Source organism: Panthera tigris, chromosome B1 (genome assembly GCF_018350195.1).
Source record: "Panthera tigris isolate Pti1 chromosome B1, P.tigris_Pti1_mat1.1, whole genome shotgun sequence".
Classification (NCBI taxonomy): domain Eukaryota; kingdom Metazoa; phylum Chordata; class Mammalia; order Carnivora; family Felidae; genus Panthera; species Panthera tigris.
The window spans coordinates 159,462,666-159,481,535 of record NC_056663.1 but is presented as its reverse complement, the minus strand read 5'-3'; the positions used below and the strand labels follow the sequence as shown (position 1 = coordinate 159,481,535).

General features: G+C 37.5%; 1 protein-coding gene across 5 annotated transcripts in view; it reads left to right on the top strand.

The window, feature by feature from the left end:
• CEP135 (centrosomal protein 135) overlaps window positions 1-18,870 on the top strand; it is a 237,798-nt gene that overhangs the window by 65,178 nt on the left and 153,750 nt on the right. For 3 of the 5 annotated variants that reach the window (XR_006217005.1, XR_006217004.1, XR_006217006.1), the window contains one exon: window positions 16,845-16,895. The gene's annotated coding sequence lies outside the window, so the exon portion shown is untranslated. Of the gene's footprint in view, window positions 1-2,458; window positions 2,637-16,844; window positions 16,936-18,870 lie in introns of those variants that run through there. The other 2 variants (XR_006217007.1, XM_042984492.1) reach the window with 2 other exon arrangements.

Below are 18,870 nucleotides of genomic sequence, written 5' to 3'. Positions count from 1 at the left end.
TAAATTCATAATGTTGTACAACTAAAACCACTACTTCCAAAATTTTTTCATCACTCCAAACAGAAACTCTATATCCTTTAGGCCATAATTCTTCAGTCCCCTGTCTACCTCCCCAGGCCCTGAAAGTCTGTAATCCACTTTTCTGTCTCTTGCCCATTCTAGCTTTTCATATAAGTGAAATCATACTATATTTGTCCTTTTGTGTCAGGCTCATTTTACTTAGCATAATGTTGTCAGGACTCGTATGTTGAAACAATTTGTTTCTTTTTTTATGCTTGAATAATACTCCTTTGTGTGTTTATGCCACATTTTGTTTGTCCACTCATCAGTTGATGGACACCTGGGTCGTTTTCACCTTCTAGCTATTGCGAATAATGCTGCTATGAACATTGGTGTTCAAGTACCTGTTTTCAAATCTTCTGGGAGTAGAGTTTCCGGGTCATATAGTAATTCTGTGTTAACTAGTACATCCTCACCGAGAAAACGTAAAATATAAAAATATAAAGAAGGACACCAAAATCACTTTTTTTTTAATTCTTTTTTTTTTTAACCTTTATTCATCTTTGAGAGAGAGAGAGAGAGAGCGCATGAGTGGGGGAGGAACAGAGAGAGAGGGAGACACAGAATCTGAAACAAGCTCCATCCAGGCTCTGAGCTGTCAGCACAGAGCCCAACGCGGGACCCGAACTCACTGACTGCGAGATCATGACCTGAGCCGAAGTCAGACGCTTAACCGACTGAGCCACCCAGCTGCCCCCCCAAATCAGTTTTTTAAACGTTTTTTTTTATTGTGGTAAAATATACATAACATCAAATTTATCATTCTAACTATTTTTAAATCCACATTTCTCTGACAATTAGTACATTCACATTATTGTGAAAAAATAATGTCCTTCATCCATCTCCAGAACTTTTTTATCTTCCTCAACTGAAACTCTACCCATGAAATAAATATTAACTCCCAGTCTCCCCTCCCCACAGCTCCTGGCAACTGCCATTACAATTTCTGTCTCTGTGAATTTGACTACTCTGTTTAACTGATATAATTGGAACTATACAGTGTTTGTCCTTGTGACTTACAGTGCTTTCAGGGTTCATCCATATTGGAGCATGTGTCAGAATTTCTTTCTTTTTTGGTGCTAAACAATATTCCACTGTATGAATATACCATTTATGAGTTGGTAGATACTTGGGTTCCTCCTATCTCTTGGCTGTTGTGAAAATGTATGTTCAAGTCAAAATCACTTTTAATCCTATAACCCAGAGTAAATATCAATTAGCATTTTGGTATATACTTCCTTCTTGTTTGATTTGTAATAAATATACACACACATTCATAGACATACATATATAATTGTAATAGAGATCATACTCAAAATAGTTTTTTATCCTATCTTACATTTTGTTTTGTTCTGTTCTTTGGGGGTTTTCCCCTTAATAAATTGTTGAGAGCATCTAAGCATTAAAAGTATTTTCAAAATGCCATTTTATTCTTTTTATTTTTCTTTTCTTTTTTTTTTCCTTTCTCCTTTCCTTTCTCCTTTTCTTTCCTTCTGCCAGGAGACAGTACTTACATTGGGAATTTTACAAGAGATGATTTATTTTTTGTTTTATTTTTTAAGTAATCACTATGCCCAATGTGGGGCTTGAAACCAGGACCCCAAGATCAAGAATCACATGCTCCACTAAATGGATCCAGCCACGTGCTCCTCAAAAATGCCATTTTAAAATAGTTATCAGGTGCCTGGGTGGCTCAGTCGGTTGAGCGTCCAACTTTGGCTCAGGTCATGATCTCACAGTTCATGGGTTCGAGCCCTGCATGGGACTCTGGGCTGACAGCTCAGAGCCTGGAGCCTGCTTGAGATTCTGTGTCTCCTCTCTCTCTGCCTTTCCCCAGCTTGTGCTGTCTCTCTCTGTCTCAAAAATAAACATTAAAAATTTTTTTTATTTAAATAAAATAGTTATCAGTTCATCACATGTTTCCATTGTGGAATTTTTCATATTTGTGTGTGTGTGTGTGTGTGTGTGTGTGTGTGTGTGTGTGTGTGTGTGTTTTAATTGGGGTGGTGATTAGATAGCACATAAGGTAAAGAATATTTGACTATCCATAATATGCTGTTTTAAGACTCACACAATTTACAGTACTTGTACATTAACTTAGACATTATATTATTCCTCACTTTGAGTGATTTTTCTCAGTTAACATCCTGTGTTACCCCTTTCTTTTCACTCTGTATCATTCATTTAGTCCTCATATACTTTGATGTGTTTGGGTGGTCTGAGGGGAATATATTTTGAAGTATAGAGCTGTTAACTATAACTTGATTATGGGCAAAGGTTTTATTAGAGATTATAATTTTGGTTAAAACTGAAAACAGTCTCTTAGTTTTTTGTGAATTTACCAAGTAATTTTTATCGTTTTTCTCTTAACTCGCCTTTCCTGTCCCCCCTTTTTCAGAATGGTGGCTTTCAATGAGTTACCTCTGTGGATTTTTTAAAGGACAGAACAGTAATGAAATATTTGAAGTACTTGTTCTTGAAAATCATGAACATTGACACAAATTCTACCTCTGTCAACTTTTATTTAAATCAGTGAATATTTATATAAAAATTTTGGTTTAAAAGAGCCATATCTATGTGTATATTTTTATATATATGACAGAACAAAATATGTATTAATAGTGCTAACTAATGTTATATCTATATTTATATTATTCCTCGCTTAAATTGCTCCTCAAAGTGTGTGTTTATACTGTGAATTAATATAATGTATTGTTCACATTATGCTTTAATAATCTTTTTCATAATGAGCCATGATATGTGTATATAAATATTCTTACAATACTTATTTTCAAAGTGTTTTCAGTTTTCATGCCTGTGTTTATAACCCATATCTTTAATACATTCATATAGGATTATCAATCTTGATGCTGTGCTGTCACACTTTGTTCTTCTAAATGTAAAATTAATTGTTCACCAATTTGCTATCTATCATCAAGGGTAATATATTCAGGTCTATTTTCACAATAGCAGAGGTCTTGATAAAATAATGATTACCGTATATCATTTGTTATTGTCAACTTGAAGAACTGTGATGGGAAAGATACATTTATATATTATATGCAATATTTTATTATTTTGGTTATCACATGGACTCTTCACTTAATACAAATTCTATCAAAATCAAACTAAAAGCTGCATTCAGAATTTTGTAAAACAATAGAACAGAAATTTGGGACACTTTTTCAGTAAATAAAATTCCTCCCTGTATTAAGAAAAAAATTCAGACTATAAAAGTATATGGGGTAAATATAGTAAAAGATTTTGTTAAAATGCCAGTATACATTCAATAATACCAGTTTTTGCTTCTAAATTTGTATGTTGTAATTTATTAGTCTTACAGAATAGTATGTAAACACTGAACTGTGGCATGTTAAATAGAAAACAACTTTTTACAATTAATTTTCAAGGTTGTAGTTTTAAGGAATTTAGATATATCTAAATATGTATATAGACACACATTAATAAAAGAACAGAAGTACAAAATAGAATGTCAGATTCAAAAACTAATCGTGTTTGAACCATACACATTTGGAGAAAATCCTTTTCTTGGTAGGTTTCATTATGATTGAAAAAGAAGAACTTAAGAACGAACATAAGAAAGTGGAAGACCAGTTGGTTATAATACAGTTTGTTTCCTCTTGTGGTTTTAATACAATGGAATTTGTGTATGTGTGTTTGTGTGTACCTGGGGGGGGGGGGGCATTGCTCTTTTCTAAAACTAATATGCCTTATATGTCTGGGATATGGTATATGCCATTTGCAATAATTCACTGTGTATTTGGGTGTGATGTGGTTTATTTTTCTACCATATTTGTAATTTTATGTATTCCATCTCCTTTGTGTGAATTCATATATTATAGCAAAATACAAGAGAAATGGGACTAATTTGCAATGTCATATGGAAAATCTTTTAATAAATATATGTAAATAAAATAAAAAATATTTGTTCCCACCTTTTCCCCCAAAGCAATAGCAAGGCCTATTTTATTAGATATTTTATTTTTAATGTTTTTCATAATTTAAAAATGTGTAGCTTGCCATAATTATTTTCTTAACCATGTTACTACAATTTTCCTAAATTAGTTTTATCTTAAAATACTGAATGTTCTCACCATTTGTAGATGTTTTTAATTTGTTTTAAAAAATTTTAAATTATGCTTGACATAGATTTTCCATTAAACTTTCCAGTCAATTTATTTTCTCTTACAAATAGTTTTTTCTTAAATTTTAGCAATAATCTTAATTCTAAAATTAACAATTCAAACTTTATCATGGTAGGATTTGGGTAAATCCTTGTACTTAATGTGTGAGATACTTTTTTTTTTAATGGTTTTGATTTATTTCTAGTTCAAGAAATGAAGTCAAAGTTTCTGTTTGAAATCCATGTACAAAATGATTGAACAGGCTTGTGTATGTGTTTACATTTTTCTTTCATATGCTCTGTGTTGAGAACCTTAACTACATTGACTATGCCACCTGCCACATCACCTTATTACAACTTACCACATATCTGACCTCCCCCTCTCCCCAATTCTTAGAAGATTTACTGTCTTTTATTCTATCATCAGTCTTTTTAATTTCACGATCTTGGAACAGTGGTTATTGACCAGGCCTGCATTGGTGTTACCTGGACAGTTTTAATGAAAAACTGATTTCTGAACCCTACACTTGTCCAAATAAATCAGAATCTCTGGGAATTAGGTGTGGGCATTTGATTTTTAATTTTAGGTTCTCTAGATGATTCTAATGTGTAGCGGATTTAAAGTGCTAATTTAGAAACTGATCCACCAAACTGACCTACTAATGGGACTCAACCTATAGCTTGAAAACACTGCTGTAGATCTTATCATTACCTCCAAAAACCTCAGCTTCTAGCATGCTACTCACACCTCTTTCTAGGTCACTCAGTCATGCCTAACCAATCCTTTGACTCAACTAGGATCTCCAGACAATTGATTCTCTCCCCTATTCTTTGTCTTTAAGTCCCTCACTTTTCTCTATCTTGCATAGGCTTCATTTTCTTTGCATATACATTAATTCTCTTGTCCCTCTAAACTGAAAACTCTTGTTTGTATGCAACTACTTCAACTATGCTGCATCTGTACCTAAGCAGCTGAACAGGGATAGAGAAAAAACCAGCCATGCTGGTTCCAATTTCACTTGAAATTTATGACCCTGAAAATCAAGGGCCCACAGCATTGTGTGAGGATCCTATACATTTTCCTGGTCAATTCACACTTAACCTCTCCTCAACAAGCATTTCACACCTCTTTATTCAGACCTTCAATCCCTCTCTTTCTTGCTCTCAGGTTGTTTCTTCTTTGAGAAAATGGAAACACTAGGGAAACTTTCTCACCCTTCAAATCTATTAACAATACATCTGTATCCATAGAACTTCCTTCCCTCTTATAACATGAACCATCTCTACCGTCTAGCTATTTTATCTAGTTATAATCAGTATTCATTCTTTCTACTAGTCAAAAGATTCTATAATTAACACCACATTCCTGAGTCATTTTTGCTCACTTGGCTTGTTCCCACTTGCATGCATACCTCCCATGCATGAGAGAAAGAACGTGAGCAGGGGAGGGGCAGAAGGAGAAGAGAGAATCAAGCACACTCCACATCCAACACGGAGCCTGAAGTGGGGCTCAACACAGGGCTCAATCTCATGACTGTGAGATCATGACCTGCACCGAAATCCAGAGTCAGATGCTTAACTGACTGAGTCACCCAGGCATCCCTTTAATTTCCCATTTTTAAACCCTGCCAGACCTGACCATTCCATTTTTTTTACACCCTGTAGAACAAAAAATTCTTAACAAGTGTTAATCTATACTCACTTCATCACCACCTTTCCTTCTTGAACAATCCCAATGATGCTTTATTCACATTACTCCAAACCATTTTTTGTCAAGGTATCAACTTCCATGTGTTCTTTATTTCCTTTTTCACACTTAATATTTTTTGTTAGTGCTTTTTCATTATATTTTGTTCTTATTTGATACTGCTGCTATCTTCCTTTGAGGAAGGATTTGATACAGACATAGCTTTAAACTAAGTGCATTTGAAGATGAGATTAAGGACTTCTTCCAGAAGGCATCAGAAAAAGAGATTGAATGTGTAAAAGAAAAGCATTATGGAGGGTATGTGTAGAAGTGCCAAGATCCAGATAATACTGAGCCTCACAAGAGAGAAATATTAGGAGTGCAAAAAATATTTTAAGGAATAATGGAGATAAATGTCACCAAATCAAAGGATACAGTCTGAGGTCTTTATTAAAAGGGCTTAGAAAGGGGAGCCTAGGTGGCTCTGTCAGTTAAGTGTCCAACTTTGGCTCAGGTCATAATCTCCTGGTTCGTGAGTTCGAGCCCCACGTCTGGCTCTGTACTGACAGCTCAGAGCCTGGAGCCTGCTTCAGATTCTGTGTCTCCCCTTCTCTCTCTGCTCTTCTACTCATGCTTACTCTCTTGCTCACTTGCTCTCTCAAAAATAAATAAACATTAAAAAAATAAGTGGGCTCAGAAAAAGCCAAGTAGAAAGGAAGGGGAAAACCCACATCTAGACACAATATTAAAGACAAGGGAAGAGGGGCACCTGGCTGGCTCAGTTGGTAGAGCATGCGACTCTTGATCTCAGGTTTGTGAGTTTAAGCCTCACATTAGGTGTAGAGACTACTTAAAATCTTTTGCAGTGCCTGGGTGGCTCAGTCATTTAAGTGTCCAACTCTTGATTTCAGCTCAGGTCATGATCTCATGATTCATGGGCGCAAGCCCCAAGCTGGGTTCCATGCTGACAGCACAGAGCCTGTTTGGGATTCTCTCTCTCTCTCTCTCTCTCTCTCTCTCTCTCTCTCCCCCTGCCCCTCCCATGCTTACGCACACACTCTCTCTCAAAAATAAAAAAATAATAAAATCTTTTGAGGCACCTGAGTAGCTCAATCAATTGTGTCTGACTCTTGAATTGGTCTCAGGTCATGATCCCAGAGTCATGGGATCAAGCCCTGCATCGAGCTCCATGCTGAGCAAGGAGCTTGCTTAAGATTCTCTCTCTCTGTCCCAGTCCCCCACTCTCTCTCTCTCTCTGTCTCTCAAGTTAAAAAAAATTTTTTTTAATAAATAAAGACGAAACAAATTTTAAAAGGCTCAGAGAGAAACAGGTCACCTGAAAAGGAACAAGGATCAAAAATTTACATCTCTTATGGACTGAATGTGCCCCCCCCCCGACACCAAATTCCTATGTGAAAACCCTACTCCCCAATGTAATGATGTTAGGAGGTAGGGTCTTTGTGAGGTAATTAAGTCATGAGGGTGAAGCCCTAGTGAATGGGATTAGTGCCCTTGTTAAAACTAACCTCACAGAGCTCTCTCACCCTCTCTGACATGTAAGGACACAAAAAGAAGTTGGCAGTGTACAACCCCAAAGAACCCAACTGTGTTGGCACCTTCATCTTGAACATCCAGCCTCCAGAACTGTGAGGAATAAATTTCAATTTTTTTATAAGCTACCCAGTCTATGGCATATTGCAATAGCAATCCAAACAGACTAAGACAGCATCAAATTTCTCAATAGCTACACTAGAGCCAAGCATCACATATTATTTTTAGAATTCTGAAAGAAAATAATTTTGAAACTTTTAACTAGCTGTTGAAACACTTTTGGAGGAAGGAATCAATTAGAGAAGTAAGTATAGGGATACTGCAAGAGATTTGTGAATTAATCAAATATTTTAGAACAGTCTATTATGTTAATAAAAAGAAAAGGAAGGGGGTGGGAGGAAGGAAGGAAGGATGGAAGGAAGGAAAGAAGGAAGGAAGGAAGGAGAAAAAGGAGGGAGGGAATCTATAAAAATTCAGACCAAAATTTCTAGGATCTGGATAATACCAACATGCTAGATAGTGAGGAAGAAGAAAGACAATAAAAACATGAGAAAAGGTAAAATATTTGTGTTTTTTAAAAAGATTTTCAATGTTTGTTTATTTTTGAGAGAGAGGATGTGGCACAAGTGGGGGAGGGGCAGAAAGAGAGGGAGACACAGAATCAGAAGCAGGCTCCAGGCTCTGAGCTGTCAGCACAGAGCCCGATGCAGGGCTTGAACTCACAAGCTGTGAGATCATGACCTGAGCCAAAGTCGGACGCTCAGCTGACTGAGCCACCCATGCACCCCAAACATTTGTGTTATTGGGAGAAGATACAAATACTGAAATCAACAGGGAGAAACAACACAGCTATGAGTCAAAAGCAACTGTCATAATGATATAATACTAAAACACTTTTCTAGAACTTTATTCTTCCTGGGCACTATTCTGAGAATTTTACATGTGTTACCTCATTTAATTCCCACAGTAATCATATTCTTTATTCTCATTTTATAGATGAGGACACAGGCAAGACTTGCTTGTGGACATATTACTAGTAATGGTAAATTCACTTTTAGACAATTTTTAAAGTGATTTAATATTTAAACCAGCAGAAGAAAACATGATCTCTATAGAAAGTATATTAGAAAATTTGAAAGATAGCAGGGGTAAATCTTTATGTAAGAGTAGCCAAAATAAATGTAAGTGGATAAAATTCTTCAATTAAATGGCAGAGTCAGATTGGATCTTAAAAAACATTATGTCAGGGGTACATGAATGGCTCAGTTGGTTAAGCATCCGACTTTGGCTCAGGTCATAATCTCACTGTGAGTTCAAGCCCTGCATTGGGCTCTGTGTTGACATTTCAGAGCCTGGATCAGGCTTCGGATTTTGTGTCTCAGCCTCTCCCTGCCTTTCCCTCACTCACGATCTCTCTCTCTCTCTCTCTCTCTCTCTCAAAAATAAATAAACATTAAAAAATTTTTAAAAAGAACCAGAATGTCAGCCACAAGAGAGATAAATTTAAAATAAAAAATACATAGAAAATTTGAAAATAAAAGGAAAAGATTCATCAGGCAAATGGGAACCAAGGGAAAACTAGAGTGCTAATCTTATCTGACTAGATAGAATTCTAGGGAAAAGAAAAAAAGACAAAAGCAAGGTGTTATAGACTGGTGAACAAGAACAACAATAGAACATAAATGTACAGCCATTTCAAACGTACAGCTGTGTATATATATGTACATATATAAAAGTTCGCATTCAACAAGCAAAATACATATTTTCTGCAAGCACATCCCTCATATTTAAAAATAGAGCATATGTTAGCCCTTAAAGGATGCCTCAAATTCAAAAGGATTAAATCATATAAATTATTTCTCTGACCATATTGCATAAAATTAGAAAATAATAGGGAGGAGTTAAGATGGCAGAGCAGCATGGAGACCCTGAGCTTGTCTTGTCCCTGAAATGCATCTAGATCAGTACCAAACCATTTTGAACACTTAGGAAATTGATCTGGGGATTAACTCGATGATCTGAATAATTTGAGCCACAGATCTTAGCAGGTACTCAGTGAGAGAGGTGAACTAGGGGAGAGAGAAAAGCCATGGAGGGTAGACAGCCGTTTTTACAGAGAGAGGACAAAGAGGTGCATCAGGATCATGCAAGAAAAGCCTTCCTCTGGAAAGTAGCTGGAGAGAAAGAGAAAGAGTGAAAACACTCGCAGGGGACTGAACAAGAACTCTGTTTCCCAAAACAAGGAAAGGGTTTCAATACCACCAGGATTCTATAAACAGTGGAGTGCAGAGTCTGAAGTTTCAGAGTTTAGTGCCTGGCAGTGCTCTGGTGGGGAGTAGGGCAAATCCTCAGGAACAAGCAGCAGGGTCTGAGGGATTTCTGTGCCACATGGAGAGAAGCAGTTTCCCTACTTGGAGTGCATCTGGTAGAGGCCATACAGCCTCCCCACAGGCAAAGGTCCCAGCAGACCCAGGAGAGCAGCCATGTTTGCTGGTATTGGGACAAAGATGTCAGAATGTGGTGAAACCTAGCAACGGCTGTGTGTTGTGATTTGCCATAATCTCTGAACCTCTACTACTGCATGATTCCACAAACATTTTCTGGGGCAAGCTGGCACCCAGCGATTGCTCAGCGAGACCCTCCCCCAGAAAGTCGGTGTGGGTCCAGGCCACAGGGGTTTCTGAAGTGTAGGGTTTTGAAACAAAACGTCATCTGAGATAAAACTCTGGAGGGAGGTACCGTCTGGCAGGCTGATGGCTTGGACACAGACAGGGTAGAGGCAGGGAGTGGATGGAGGCCTGAGACAAAGGAGGGGTGCTTGATCAATGGTCAGGGAGAGACAAAGTTCCTGTGCTAGAGACTAGGGAACTGGATGAAGCCATTTCCACCTTTCCTGTACATGCACACATGCACACTGATCCACCCCAGTAAGTTAAGCAGTTCCACCTAGTGGAGAAGGGAGCCTTACACCAAGTCCTTCCCAACTGCTCCCTACAAGCACATTCCAAAGAAGACCAGAACAAGTCACTCCACCTGTTTAGTTTATGGACTATAGAGTGTTTCATAGTTTCAGGGGAAACCGGATATAACTTCATTCAGGTTACATTCCATTTGTTGGTTCACTTATTTGTTGGTTTTCTTTGCTTATGTTTTTGCTTAAATGGTTTTCTTTTTCTTTCTTTCTTTCTCTTTCTTGGATACAGAAAGAGAAATTGTTTTGACTTTATTTTTTATTTTTAAAAATTTTTTATTTTATTTCAATTTCTTTATTTTATTCTATTTTATTATATAATTTTTTTGATTTTTAAATTTTTTAACTTTTTTTCCCTTTCCTTTCCCTTTTTTCTCTGTTCTATCAAGCTTCTTTCAACAAGCAGAATGAAGCACACCTAGGTCCTAGCTTCCTTTATTTGATATTTTGTTTTTAATTTTTTTTTTAATTTTTTAACGTTTATTTATTTTTGAGACAGAGAGAGACAGAGCATGAACTGGGGAGGGTCAGCGAGAGGGAGACACAGAATCTGAAACAGGCTCCAGGCTCTGAGCTGTCAGCACAGAGCCCGACGCGGGGCTCGAACCCACGGACCATGAAATCATGACCCAAGCCGAAGTCAGCTGCTTAACCGACTGAGCCACACAGGCTCCCCTGTTTTTAATTTTTTGATTTTAATTTTTAATTTTATTAACTTTTTTCTTCCTCCAGAGTGACAAAATGAAGGAATTCACCCCAAAAGAAAGAACAGGAAGAAATGTCAGCCAGGGACTTAATCAACACAGACATAAGTAAGATGTCTGAACTAGAATTTAGAATCATGATAATAAGAATGCCAGCTGGGGTTGAAAAAAGCATAGAAGACACCAGAGAATCTCTTTCTGCAGAGATAAATAAAATCTAGTCAGGCTGAAATTAAAAAATGCTATAACTGAGATGCAATCTCGAATGGATGCCATGATGGCAAGGATGGATGAAGCAGAGAAGCAAATCAGCAATATAGAAGATAAAATTATGGAAAATAATGAAGCAGAAAAAAGAGGGAAACAAAGGCAAAAGATCACAGTACAAGACTTAAAGAACTCAATGATTTATTAAAAAGGAGTAACATTCGAATCATAGCAGTCCCAGAAGATAAAGAGAGAAAGGGGCAGGAGGTTTATGTGAGCAAATTACAGCAGAAAACTTTTCTAATCTGGTCAAGGATAGAGACATCAAAATCCAAGAAGCACACAGAACTCCCAGTAGATTTAACAAAGTCGACCATCACCAATGCATATCATAGTCAAATTCTCAAAATACACAGAAAGAAAAGAATTATGAAAGCAGCAAGGGAATAAAAGTCCTTGGCCTATAAGGGAAGACAGATCAGGTTCCCAGCAGACCTATCCACAGAAACATGGCAAAGAGAAAGGAGTGAAAGGATATATTCAACGTGCTGAATCAGAAAAATATGTGGCCATGAATTCTTTATCCAGCAAGGCTGTCATTCAAAATAGAAGGAGAGATCAAGAGTTTCTCAGACAAACACAATCTAAAGGAAGTCATGACCACTAAACCCTGCAAGAAATTTTAAGGGGGACTTTTTGCGTGGTGAAAAGATAAAACAAAAAGACCAAATGCAACAAAGACTAGAAAGGACCAGAGAAAATCACCAGAAACACCAACTCTACAAGCAACACAATGGCACTAAATTTGTACCTTTCAGTACTCACTCTAAATGTAAATGGACTAAATGCTCCAATCAAAAGACATAGGGTACCAGAATGGATAAGAAAACAAGACCCATCTATATGCTACTTACAAAAGACTAATATTAGACCTAAAGACACCTGCAGATTGAAAGTAAGGGGATGGAGAACCATATATCATGCTAATAGTCGTCAAAAGAAAGCTGCAGTAGACATACTTATATCAGACAAACTAGATTTTAAGATACTATAACAGACGAAGAAGGGCGTTATATCATAATTAAGGGGTGTATCCACCAAGAAGATCTAACAATTGTAAATATTTATGCCTCCAACGTGAAAGCACCCAAATATATAAGCCAGTTAATCACAAACATAGAGAAACTCATTGATAATAATATCATAATAGTAGGGGATTTCAATATCCCACTTACAACAATGGACAGATCATGCAAAAAGAAAATCAAGAAGGAAACAATGGCTTTGAATGATACACTGAACTGGATGGACTTAACAGATATATTCAGAATATTTCATCCTAAAGAGAAGAATACACATTCTTCTTGAGTCCACATGAAATATTCTCCAGAATAGATCACATACTGGGTCACAAATCATACCTCCACAAGTACAAAAAGATCAAGATCATACCCTGTATATTTTCATACACAGTGCTATGAAACTCAAAATCAACCACAAGAAAAAATTTGGAAAGACCATGAGTACTTGGAGATTAAAGAACACCCTACTAAAAAACGAATGGGCTAACCAAGAAGTTAAAGAGAACAGTAAATAGTACATGGAAGCCAAAGAAAATGAAAACACGGCAATCCAAAATCTCTGGGATGCAGCAAAGGCGGTCATAAAAGGGAAGTATACAGCCTTCCTGGCCTTCCTAAAGAAGGAAGAAAGGTCTCAAATACACAAACTAACGTTACACCTAAAAGAGCTGGAAAAAGCATAGAAAATAAAGCCCAAAACCAGCAGAAGAAGGGAAATTATAAAGATTAAAACAAATCAATGATATTGAAAACAACAACAACAACAGTAGAACAGACCAATGAAGCCAGGAGCTTTGAAATAATTAACAAAATTGATAAACCCCTAGCCAGTTTGATCAAAAAGAAAAAGGAAAGGACCCAATAAATAAAACCACAAATGAAAGAGGAGAGATCACAATCACCACCACAGAAATACAAACAAATAAGAGAATATTATGAGCAATTATATGCCAACAAATTGGGCAATCTGGAAGAAATGGGCAAATTCCTAGAAACATATAAACTACCAGAACTGAAATGGGAAGAAATAGACAATTGAATAGACCCGTAACCAGCAAAGAAATTGAATCAGTGATCAAGAATCTCCCGACAAACAAGAGTCTAGGGTGGATGGCTTTCCAGGGGAATTCTACAAAACATTTAAAGAAGAGCTAACACCTATTCTTTTGAAGCTGTTCCCAAAAAAATAGGAATGGAAGGAAAACTTCCAAACTCATTCTATGAGGCCAACATTACCTTAATTCCAAAACACGACAAAGACCCCACTAAAAAGGAGAACTATAGACCAATCCAAAATCTATAAAGAACTTATCAAACTCAACACCCAAAAAACAAATAATCCAGTGAAGAAATGGGCAAAAGACATGAATAGACACTTTTTTCCAAAGAAGACATCCAGATGGGTAACAGGCACATGAAAAGATGCTCAACGTCACTCATCATCAGGGAAATACAAATTAAAACCACAATGAGATACCACCTCACACCTGTCAGAATGGCTAACATTAACAACTCAGGCAACGACAGATGTTGGCAAGGATGCAAAGTAAGAAGAACTTTTTTGCACTGCTGGTGGGAATGCAAACTGGTGCAGCCACTCTGGAAAACAGTATGGAGTTTCCTCAAAAAAATTAAAAATAGAACTACCCTATGACCCAGAAATTGCACTACTAGGTATTCAAAGGATACAGGAGTGCTGTTTTGAAGGGGCACGTGCACTCCAATGATTATAGCAGCACTATCAACAATAGCCAAAGTGTGGAAAGAGCCCAAATGTCCATTAACTGATGAATGGATAAAGAAGAGGTGGTGTATATATCAGTGAAATATTATTTGGTGATCAAAAAGAATGAAATCTTGCCATTTGCAACAACATGGATGGAACTTGAGGGTATTACGCTAAGTGAAATAAGTCAGTCTGAGAAAAACAAGTATATGATTTTACTCATATGTGGAATTTAAGAAACAAAATAGATGAACATAGGGGAAGGGAAGAAAAAATAAGATAAAAACAGAGAGGGTGACAAACCATAAGAAACTCTTAAATACAGAGAACAACCTGGGGGTTGCTGCTGGGGTGTTGGGTATGGGGATAAGCTGGTTGAGCAATGGGCACTTGTTGGGATGAGCACTGGGTGTATAAGTCACTAAATTTTATTCCTGGAATCATTATTACACTATATGTTAACTAATTTGGATTTAAGTTTTTAAAAATTAAATTAAAAAAGAAATAACAGAAAATAATAAAAGGATAGGAATAACTTCATTGTATTTGGAAACTAAAAATTATCCTTCTAAATTATCCTTTAATAAAGATGAAAATCGTAAGATGAAATAATTTAGACTGATAAATAAACCACTAGAATCAAAATTGTGGGACACAGCTGAAGTAGGAGTAGAGGGAAACTATAACTTTAAATATGTTAATCAAGAAATAAAAACTGTTAACAAATGAACAAGGATTTAATTCAAGAGATTGGTGTATAATCCCAGGATTATACACACAGCTGATTCTGAGTAAATATGGGCATCAGTGGGTGTTATTTTAGACATCCAGGATGTAGTCTAAAGTCAATCTGTTATTCATTATGAGTCCTGCAATGTAGACTGATCTGCTAATCTCTGGTAATATTGTTAATGGGGCAATAGATGAGCCAAAAAGCAACCCTCATCCACAATAGAGAGATAGGCTGTGGCCATCTCTCCCCACTACAGACAGCCCAAAGAGTCACTTAGTCACTCTAGTTTAGGGGTTCTTTTGAAACTTGATTTAGATCATCATTACACTGGTTTGTTTAAGAAACATGAGCCATGTCACTGAGTAGTTGCAGCCTTGATAGGCATACATAAGCGGCTCAGCAGTCAGGAGAAGCCTATGAATTTGTAGCAATCAGATTTTTAAAAGATTGTACTAAAAAAAAGATTGTGCCTATCCGTGTGTTTGTACATATACAAGGCAGAGTCCATGTTTGGGAGTGGCCACTGATGGCAATTAGGCATGACAAAATGGCTCAAGAGCAGCCATGCCCACATGAATGTTTATGTTCTCATAGCACATGGACAGGGATGACAGATATAGAAGCAGGTTAGATTGCCAGCCACTGCAGTTTCTTGATTCAGGCAGACCATATGATTTTTTTGCCAGGCTGCAATGTAGGTTCTTTGTAGGGGACAAAGAAAGCATTCATTGCTATTGGTTTGGGCCCCGCTCAAAGAATGCTGATTTGTGAATTAGCTGATGTAAAGGACCAAATAGAACGCCCAGTAGAGGCACACACTATCTCCTGTTCCCCCAAAGTCCCACAAGATGCTCAACCTCCTTTTTGTTGGGGCGTGGCTGGAGATACAGCCAGAAGAACTGAACATTGTGAATCTGCCCATACAGTCCCAAGAAACTTTAGTTGGCAAGCAGGCCTCTGAATTTTGTTGAGAGTTATCAGCCAGCCCTGCCAGTGCTAAGTGTGAGTGTCTGGGGCCTTGAAATGGAAACTTCTGACTTGCCAACCAACAGGATATCATCTTCAGGGTAAAAACTTTGAAATCAGAAGTAGAAGCACGCATGCTAACTCCTGGCTCACCCTCTAGTGACAAATGGCAGTGAGTTTGTCCCACAAGCATGTCTACTTTCTGCTCTTCCTGGATGGAGCTAATCCCCTCTGACACAAGATGGGAATATAAACATATAACACTTCAATTCCTACTATTCATGCAAGTGACAACAGTGCATTGAATTAGTCCAAAAAGTCCTACTAGTAAAGTCATATTAGCTTCTGGTCCCCATTCAGAACCCTGTCCAAATACCATCAGTTAAATCTGAGCATCCTTGGACCAGGTAGGATGGTGACTTGGATGTCTATACCCAAAGGAGCTGTAGGAATTTGAGTCCCTTCCTTCCCTGAAGTTCCTCAGTATATTTGTACAGAGTGTGTATGGCCTTCAGTCTTCCATGGGAACAGGGAGATCTTGACCCAATCATTTGCTCCCTTAAAGTAGCAGGACATTCCTGAGGTCAGGAAAGAGAAGGAAGGAGAGATCAGAGGGCACAGAGGGAGAGAATAGCTCTCCTCAGAAAGCAAAGCTTTGTGCTGATTTTTACTTTCAAGTGGCTGATGGTGGCCCAGGCTCAACAAAACCAAAATTCTGTACCCTTCCTGCTGACATCGTTTATTTCAGCTTTAGAGATCTCTTGATATAGCAGCCATAGTCATACTGCCTTTTATCTGGGGCCCCCACAGGCTTGCATCTCCTATCCTACCTGAAGAGAACACCATTCAGACAATTTGTCTCAAACCCACCTCTCATTGCTCAGATTCTAAATATTCATGAACAGGACTGAATAAAATACTGTGGGAGTGTTGCGGACAATTGGGTGAGAACATTCACCACCAGTTTCTGTGTAATCTTCCCATATCCCCTAACCTCATCCTTTCTCTTTCAGATAGCCACATCTGTCAGCAGCCTATCCTTGTTGCCCAAACTGTGAAGAACTGTGAGTGGTCTGAGATTTTTCACCTATTCCAACCTGGCAGGTTAGCCTGTCACAGGTTCTTAAGTGCCAGCAGAAGATACGAGACTTCTGGATCAGAGACAAAGCTCTTTATTACTGCACACACAGTGGGCAACATGTGTTTTACACCAATTCCTCATGTCCCCAAATCCCACGGGGATCACACAAGTAGTCGTAGATGGATGCTGCACATAGAGTGGGTTTATATCACAGCTGAGAAACTAGAAATTAAGAAATTTCCATCTTTTATAAGCAGCTTCAAGCAAACCTGCCCAACCTTTCCCCGGGGAAAGGGAGGAGGGGAGACATTATCTTTTTATATTGGACAGCAAACAAATCTGTACCCCTGGGCTAGAGTGACACTATCTATGTCCTCCAAAGCTAGACAAACATTCTTGAAAGATAGTCCAGAACAAAAACTGTCAGGGCCTCTGTTCTAAAATGGCAGAATAAGAGCTCAGTTGGGAGTGGAAAATAACTCCCAATACTTGTAATGTTAATTTCTTTTATTGTGGTAAAATATATATACAATTTACCACAGTAACAATTTTTTTAAGTTTATTTATTGATTTTGAGAGAGAGAATGTGAGTGAGGGAGGGGCAGAGAGAGAGGGAGAGAGAGAGAGTCTCAAGCAGGTTCCACGCTGTAAGCACAGAGCCAGATGCAGGGTTCAATCTCATGAACTGCAAGATCGTGACCTGGGCCGAAATCAAGAGTTGGACGGTTAACTGACTGAGCCACCTAGGTGCCCCCTACCATATTAACAATTTTTAAGTGTATAATTCGAACTGTGTTATTATTTTTAATGCACTGCTGGTTTTGATTTTCTAGTATTTTATTCAGATCTTTTATCTGTGCCTGTCAGTGGGACTGACCCATAGTCATCTTTTGTGTGAAAGCAGCACTGTCTAGTTTGATGTCATAGTTATGTCGGCCTCCTAGAATAAGTTATGAAATGTCTCTTTTCCCATGCTCTGGAATCCTGTGCATTACATGGGAATTGATGGCTCCTTAAAAGTTTGTTAGAGCTGACTCATGAAATCACCTGGGTAGACATCTATTTTTGAGGAAAACATTTGACCACCTTTTCAATTTCTTCAACAAATATTGATCTCTTCAGATATTCTCCCCTTTCTCAAGTCAGTTTTGATAATTCAGTTTTTCAGAAACATCTATTTTATATAGAGATTTCAAAAATCTGTACCTTAGTAATGTCTCTTTTCTTGTACAGTGTTTCTTTTTTTGTGTATCTCTTCACTGATTGACCAGACATTGGCCAATTTTTCCCTAAGAATCAACTTTCTATTTTATTGATCAAATCTACTATTTGATTTGTTTTCTATTTCATTGACTTCTCTTTTCATTCCTTCCTTCTTTCTGCTTTTTAATTTTTATTTGTTTTCATTTCTGAGTTATATGCTTAGTTTATTTTTAATCTTTCTTATTTTCTAACATATTAATTAAAAGCTACAAAATTTCCTCTGAGAACCTCTGGCTGTATCCCAACAGGTGTTTTGTCATTATTTGTCATTGCTTTCTAAATAAATTCCAATTTCAGTTCTGGATTATTTCTTAACTGAGGTCATTATATAACTTATCATCCAAATTGGGACACTTTTGACAATGAAATATAAAGATTATATCAGAACAATAAGTGTAAGTCAGGACTGTTCTGGGTGAACTGGAAAATATGGTCACCCTATTTTTAACATAGGACTTGTTTATTTAAAAAAATTTTTTTAAATGTTTATTTATTTTTGAGAGGGGGAGAGAGAGACAGAGTGTGACGGGGGGAGGAGCAGAGAGAGAGGGAGGCACAGAATCTGAAGCAGGCTTCAGGCTCTGAGCTGTCAGCACAGAGCCTGGGCAGGGTTTGAACCATGAACCATGAGATCATTCATGGCCAGAACCGAAGTCAGAAGCTCAACAGACTGAGCCACTCAGGCGCCCCAACAC